The following is an 8,558-nucleotide window of genomic DNA, read 5'->3' on the forward strand; positions in this document are numbered from 1 at the left end:
CCTCATGATTTTGTGTAATTTATAGAACCCTGATCTAACTTTGGTGGTTTAACTGGATAGACTGGGATGTCTCACTTTTGTCTCTTTTTATCACCCAAGCAGAACTTCCAGTTTGGAGTTAGATACAAGCAGGGTCTGGCAAAGTTGAGAAATGAGAGAAGCCTCTATTCTGACCAGCCCAATCAATTACAGCAAAGTGGGAGCTGAATCCATGGCCAAATCCTACTTATACTAAGTCAGGACAATCAAGAATCAGGGTAGTTACAAGCATAATGAAGGTGCTTCTTCCCTTTGAGTATGTCCCTAGGGACCTGACCATGTTAGATCTGATTTGATAGTCCCAGCCCCATCTCCCCCCCCCCCACTTATTGTAAGATTAAAGGATCATAGAGTCAGATCTGAAAGGGGAATTAGCCCAAGCTTGGATTTATAGATGAGGACCCTAAAGCCAGAGTGGGTCAGTGACTGGTCATATGAATAAGCTAAGTTAGTCAGTCAATAAATATTTATAAGCGCTGACTAATATGTTGGTCATTATACTAAGTGCTGAGGATACAAAGAAAGATAATAATAATGATGATGATAATGATAGCAGTAATAAATAGCAACTAGCATTTATAGTTTTTAATATGTGCCAAGCATTATTTTTACAATTATTATCTCATTTGGTCCTCACAATAGCCATAATTATTATGATTATGATCCTCATTTTACAGATGAGGAAACTGAGGCAAACAGAGGTTAAGTGACTTTCCCAGGGTTATACAGTGAGTGAGTGTCTGAGACCAGAGTGTCTAGGTCTTACTGATTCTATTTTGGCTCTCTATCTACTCTGCTACCTGGCAAAAGACAAACCCTGCCTCAAGTAGTTCACAATCTAATGGGGGAACACAACATATAGAAGGAAGCCAAAAGATTGTATAAAAGGTTACCTGATATAGGCACAATGAAAGTCTAGAGGAGAGAGGCTAGATGTGAAATGATGAGATAGCTGCCCTGTCCATCCTCCTTAAATGGGTTCTGGGAGGAGCTCCCAGTTACTTTTACCCTCTCCAATTAGGAAGGAAGAGTCCCAGGGTTGACATGTTTCAGAGTTGATGTTGTCTTACAAGGATATTGAGATTCCCAAGAGCCTGGAGAAAATCCTAAGGGATTCTATTTTTGGATCTAACACTGCCTTGCTGGAGCACCTCTAGTTGTCACTGAACCCAATTGACCTTCAGTCTTCCCCTTTCAGAATGAAAGGAATTTCTTTAAATGTTTCAAAGGGGCCAAATCATTTTTATGGTCAGATCTGAAATGATCAGTGTGGCAAATGGATAGAACATTGGAACTGGAGTCAGGAAAACCTAGATCTAAGTCATACCTCAGAAAACACCTGTCTGTAGGACCTTAGGCAAGTCACTTATCCCTTCTGACCTCTGTTTCTTTATCTATATAAAAGAGAGAATTGTACTCAATGACTTCTAAAGGTCCTGTGGAACCTTAAATCTTTGAAAATAAAGTTAAAAACCATGTCAGTGGAGAAACTTAAAATATAGATCATCAAACTTTTTTAAATTAAAAGACAGGATTAGGAGGGATACTAGGGTAAACTATGATGTAAAAAATCCCCCAAAAGATCTCAATAAAAACTCATTTAAAAATTTTAAAAATTGATAAGACTACCTGATGCTTGTCCTTCATTCTCAAAGAAGACTATAACATCAGGGAGGTGATGCCATGACAAGCACATGAATTGAATTTGGGTGAGGGGGTGCTGTACTAAGTAACCAATCTCACTTTCTCCTTCAGAGCCATGTGAGTTCAGTGATCAGATATGGACCAGGACAACTAGAAATGATTTTATATGTGAAGTAGTCAGAGTCAAGTGACTTTCCCAAGGTCACACAGCTAGTAAAGTGTCTGAGGTTGGATTCACACTCCCAGCTCCCTGACTCCAAGGCCAGTGTTCTATTCACTGGATCACCTAGTTGCCCTTAGTTAAGGTTACCTATGGTATTTTTGATTTAGTTAGAATTGGGGTTGGGGTCATAAAGGGACATTTTTTTCCCTAGTGAATCAAGCAATAGAAACATAATTCTTCTGGAAGCTAATTGGTAATCTCTGGGGGATAATACTGACAGAAAAGACCTTATTTTCCTGACCTAGGAATTGACTTCATTACTAATGAATATTTGAACTAGGTGGTGAACAGTGATCAAAAGCCCCTGTCTAATCATTCAAAATGCAAGCCTAGAAAATTGTTCCTTAAAATGAACAGAGCCCTCAACTCTGCTCCACAGAGTTTGGGGACTATGTTTCCACAGGAAGTTTGTTATGGCTGAGCTGCATGCCCTAGTCCTCTTCTGGCCATCATGTTTCTCCCAGTTTTAATTTTTACTCTCCATATATGAGATGTACTATTGAACAAAAACGTATTGACAATTGAAATGATCAAAGCATCCCCATTGTGTTTAGTGAGTCCCAGTCTTCTTCAGAGAAGGTTTCCTACAATGGAAAGCTACTGATTTTTTTTTAATTTCTAATTCTCTTGAAAAGGAATTGCATATATGAATAGCCCCTCATGACGTGCTTTCAGAAATATGGTGTTTTAGTGGAACAAAAGGTCAGGGCATTCCAGAGCAGTCAGCTTTCCAAACATCTTCACGTTAGGTTCTTACACTTCCATTCCCTAGGCTCCTTTCTCACAGCTAAGGATACAAGGAAGATTGGATCACAGATTTAAAACTGGAAGGGGAAATTGAGTCTAATCTCCTCATTTTATGAATTACAAAATTGGATCTCAAGGAGATGAAGTGACTTAGGATATTAGAGTAAGAACTGAAAGAGACATCAAAAAGCCTTTCCCAACCCTTCATTTTACAGTTGAGGAAACTGAGCCCTAGAGACATTAAATTACTTGTTTAAAAAATCACATAGGTAGAAAGAGTCATAACCATCTGAGAAACAATAAATGGAAGGTGGGAGGGAAAAAATCATTGGAGGAGTCTTCCCATAGGTGAAATCATGGTCACAGGAGGGAAAAGAAAGAAGGTAGTCAGTTAAACTGACAATGGCTAATTGTTGTGACTAATTTGACTTTTGGAAGGCAGAACACTGTGGTGTACAGAAACTGCAAGACAACTCCTGTTTTAATTAGTGGCACCACAGGGAGAAGATGGGCTTATAATTGAGTAGTTTGCTGATCGGTCAACTTCAACCCTCAATCAGACATGCTGAGAAGTGGACATTAAGGAGGAGTTTTGACTAGCAGGCAATCTGCTCCATTACTAATGCCAGTGTCAAGCTTGAAACATGCTATTTCTTGAAAAATCACAAGCAGAAGATATTAATAAAGCATTTCTAGACTGTGTCTATCTATCCATCCATTTATCTTTCCGTCCATTTATTCTTCCAACCAACCATCTATCTATCTATCTATCTATCTATCTATCTATCTATCTATCTATTTGTCTGTATATCTGTCCATAGTTTTCTGTCTGTCTGTTAATATTTTTGTCTGTCAATCTATGCATCATCTATTCTATTTGTGCTCTTATAAAAACCATCTTTACTCATTACTACCACTTTTCCCCTCACTGATTTCTCAATCCTTGGCAACTTGGCTTCTGAATTCAATATTCAAATGAAGCTGCTTTCTCCAAAGTTACTCATGGTCACTTAATTGCCACACCTGATGAGGTTTTCTAAGTTCTTCTACTTTGTCACCTCTCTGTAGCATTTGACATCATTGATCACCTCCTCTCTTCCTGGACACTCTCTGCTCCCTGGGTGACTCCCAGTCATCTTGGATTTGCTCCCCAGTGTTCAGAGGAAAATTGACATTAAAGAGTTTCAGATATATAATGAGCAAAAATGTCAAACACTAAAGTTTTCCAGGGGAAAGTAGAATTTCCAATAGGTAAAGTCACAGATGAAGCTTAGAAAGATACTATGGAATGGCCAGCCAGGCAATTAGCTACTACTGTCAGTAGACTATGGTTTAGAACATTTCAGAATGGTTTAGTGATCTCTTGTGGCTTAAGATTAGTCTTCTCTTCCAGTTAGGGGAAACCACTGAAAAACATAGATACACATATGCAAATATTCACATACATACATAAATATGTATGTGTTTGCATATAAGACTCTGTTCTTTCTCCTTATCTAACAACTTCTGAGTCTCCTTTGATGGATAATCATAAACATGAGTATACCTCAAAACTCCAAACTAAGCACTCTTTTCTTCTCTTTCTCACTCTTTCAGTCTCTCAATGTTTCAACTGTCAGCTCTATTCAGATGACTCTAAGATCTATATCTCTAACCCTAATCTGTCTCCTGAGTTCCAGTTTTGCAACATCAGCAGCATATTGGGCAATTCCATATGACAAAGTCATAGGCATCTCAAATATTCAAAACAAAACAGTTTTCTTTCTAAACTTCTTCCTTCTTTCAACTATTGAGTCAACAAGCATTTGTGAAGCCCTTACTATTTCTTTTGAGGGTATCACCATCATTCCCTTTACTCTGATTTGCTACTTCATTGTCATCCTCACCACTACACCCTCCCATTCTGTAAGTTGTCAAATCCTGTTGATTCTCTTATCACCCTATTTTTCCCATCCATCTACTTCTCTCCACTCTCATGAGCATCTGGTTCAAGTTCTCAGCAATTCAAAAAAACTGGACTTCTGTGACAGCTTCCTAAATGGTCTCCCTGCCTCCAATCTGATCTGTCCTCCACAGAGTAGTCAATGTGATACAAATCCAAAAGCAGAATTCACAACTCTGGTAGTTCACTTTTGGATCTAACAAAGAAGCTCTCCTGCTTAGCATTTAAAACCCTTCACAAAACTGAACTTCAAGTTTAATTCCTTTCTCCATTTCCACACTTCTCAGTTCCAATAAAGCTGACCTCCTAAGTGGTCCCTCATACAGGACATTTCATCTCTCATAGCTATGTTCTTATATAGGATGATTCTTATTTCAGGAAAGTATTCTTTCCTCATCTCTACAGCTGAGAAATCCCTATATACCTTCATACCTCGGTTCAGATGCCACCTTTTATATCATACCTTTCTTGATCTTCCAAGAAGCAAATGCTTTACCTTCACCACTCCTATTATCTGGCTTTTATTATGCCTATATTTTTTATTTACTATACATATACATGTTTTATTCTCTAGTAACATTCTTTCTGATGGCAGAACCTGTCTTTCCTCTCTCTATCTCTGTCATATATATATATATATATATATATATACATATATATGCACATATATATGAAAATATGGGGGGGCAGCTAGGTGGCATAGTGAATAAAGCACCGGCCCTGGAGTCAGGAGTACCTGGGTTCAAATCTGGTCTCAGACACTTAATTACCTAGCTGTGCAGCCTTGGGCAAGCCACTTAACCCCATTTGCCTTGCAAAAAAAAAAAAACCTAAAAAAAAGAAAATATGTTTGTATTTGTACATATGCATATATACACACAACCTAAAACAGTGCCTGATGCACAGTTGATTAATGATTGTGTTACAGGTAATTGTTCACTGGTAGACTTTGATAATCACTTCCATCTTTGATTCCCACCAAGATAAGATTTTTACCATATAAAATATTCCTATTTGCAATGCTTCTCATCAAGGAAAAAACTGAGAGATTTAAGATTTTTGTGTTTATAGATCATGAGTCAGTGTGCAATTGTGTATCTAGATAAGTCTGGAATGTTTTATTTTTTTATCCCTCTTTGTCACTCAATTTCAGTTTAGGTTCGGTCAAATACAAGCAGGAAAAGGCATGATTAGCAAATAGGAGACCTGCCTTGGAGTCTTTTTGTTCACTCCCTTCTTCATTCTGATCATTTGCTATGAAATAAAAATTCAAATCATAAATAATGACCTGAGAGCAAAGAGAGGGGTAGGACAGGAAAGAACATCTCAAAATGGGGGTACTAGTCTATTGGGTCCTCTATCTAGTTCCATTTTTCTTCAGCAGACCTACTTTATAGTCGATCACACTGAGATGATTTCACTGTGGCTTCCATTTTTTCAACTGTTTTCAAAGTATCCCAGAGTTCCATCTCCACATGCAACTTTTCCCACCTTTTCTTTCTTGGATCCAGGAAAAGACCAAAAGGAAGGCAAACCAAATGTGTGGTATTTGAAGACTTCCCCCTAAAAAATAAATAAAGTAGAACAAATAAAGCATTTGCATTAATGAGTTTGGGTTAAGAGCCGGGCAAGAGCATCTTAATTCCAGATGTTCTCATGGGATCTGTTCATAAGCCACATTCCCATGGGATTCTCAAGGCAGCCTGGAATTGATGAAAGCAGCTTGTCCACCCCCTCCCTTTGACCCCTCCTCCATCAGATGATCCCACTCTTCTCCATTGTCATCCCCCCAACCACTTTGTCTGTTGGCTTTTGGCTCACATATATAGGTCTCCATAGGGTCCCAAGACACTTAGAGTGTGTGTGTGTGGGGGGGGGGGGCTGGGGGCTTGGGAAGCCACCTATCTGCCACTACCAAGTAGTTTTATGGTATGTTTTGAGTTAGTCAGCTCTGAGGAAGGCCAACTTTGGCCTCTTTTTGGATGGGTGTGTTGTGCTTGTGTGTATACACTGTTGCCAGGCTACTGCAGGAAACACACTACTAGCAACACAGGTTGTTGGCCTTGTGTGTTGTGTGTTCTCTCCCCTCTTCTGGTATTTTTTGGATTGTCTAGTAATATATACCTAGATTTTTTTAATGTTGGTTCACTTGCACAACATGAATCGTTGCTGGTGCTCTGACTGCTAAAGGTTTATAAATGTCATCTGCCGAAGATATAACAATTCCCATCCCAAGTATTCCAAACATGTGCTCAGAATTCTGAGGGTCAAGTGGTAGAATCTTCAAGCTGACTAATATTTATATTCCTCAGTTGTGAATATAAAATAGGACATATATGTGTGTGTACACATAGTTCTTATCTTTAGGCCTTATATATTCATTTATATAATACATCCATGTATATGTGTACATACATGTATGCATATATACATATTTTAAACATTAGAAAATCCTGGGCTCAAATTACTCATACTAGCTATGTGATCATGAGCAAGTCTGTTTGCCTCAGTTTCCTCATCTGTAAAATGAGGCTAATAATAACACCCATCTCCCAGGATTGTTATAAGGAGGAAATGAGATAATAATTGTAAACCACTTAAGACAGTGTCTGGCACATAGTACACACTATGTAAACCTTAGCTATTATCATTATTATTAAAATAAAATAATAGCTGCAAAGTGCTTAGCACAACAGAGTAAGTGCTAGATAAATATTCACCCTGTTAGATATTATGTGTGCATGTGCAGACATGTGTGTTTATGTACACACATGTAAAGGCTATGTACTTTAGTACTCGATAGAGGAAGGTGAATTCAGCCAATTCAGAGTAGGCTAAATCAGACCAACTTGACCGATGCAGTTTCATCATAGCAACATCAATTCAGAACTTTCATAGGTTTGATTTCCTTTCAGCCTAATCCACCAAGGAGTTGTACACAAGTTCTGTGGATTTTCTGCACAATTACAGATTATTGCCATAGCAACAATGGCACCATGTGACTATTTTGCTACCTCAGAGACCAGAAACAGCCACTTAAAGTGAATACATATCATCTAGTAATGGGACTTCTGCTGTTGGCCTCACATTGTTTTAAGGATAATCATTGCTTTTTTACAGATGTAGTTCCCCCCCCCCCATTTTCATGAGCTTTTTAAAGCAGTTGTGACTTGCTCTAAAGCAGTCCCACATTTTCCATGTTTATTTAGTCATAATAAAAATACATTTTGGGTTTTTTGTGGAAGCAAAAATAGGAGTGAAATTGATGACTTGATTGGGGGAGAAAAGGTGTTGGAATGAAATAAGTATAAGCGAAATAACTTTTTAGCTGTTAGTTTCTCTGCTTCCAGGCCAACATTATCCTTGAAACTATGGATCTCCATGCACAGTGAACCATTTGGGGAATAAAGTTCCCATTTTCTGTAGAAGTTCTGTTCTTCTGTCAGCTTTGTAGGCACAATGAGAAATGGGGCCCATGCTAATTAGGTTATAGAAGTGATTGAGATGGGGTACCAGGTAATATTTTCACTCCAGCAAAACAATCCATTTCTTTTCAGAAACTTGTAGGCTTGGCCAAACCCCCAGCTCATTCTGCCAAACATTTCCCCTTTAATTTTTTAACCTCTGGGCATTTCAGAGAAAATTGAATCCACATGTTTTGAGATTCATTTGCAAATGCAGTTTGCTCAAAGCTGTTTGATGACCAGTATGCCCTCTGAGGACTTTTATGAGTTCTCCCCTCCCCCCCCTTTTTTCCTTTTCTAAGCTCTTTTGCCTCTGAACCAGGAAGTGGCACTTGAAGTTTGTTTAGGAATTCAGGGGCCTGCTACTCACAAAAATCTGCCAACGTTTCTTTTCCCTTTTTCTGGATCCTAGTAGTGTTAAAGAATAGTCTTCTCCATTGAATATACTGGAATTTTTGAGAGTAATGAGCTGTTGTTTATATACCGAAAAAACTGAAAA

This window comes from Macrotis lagotis, chromosome 1, assembly GCF_037893015.1.
Source record: "Macrotis lagotis isolate mMagLag1 chromosome 1, bilby.v1.9.chrom.fasta, whole genome shotgun sequence".
Taxonomy (NCBI): Eukaryota; Metazoa; Chordata; class Mammalia; order Peramelemorphia; family Peramelidae; genus Macrotis; species Macrotis lagotis.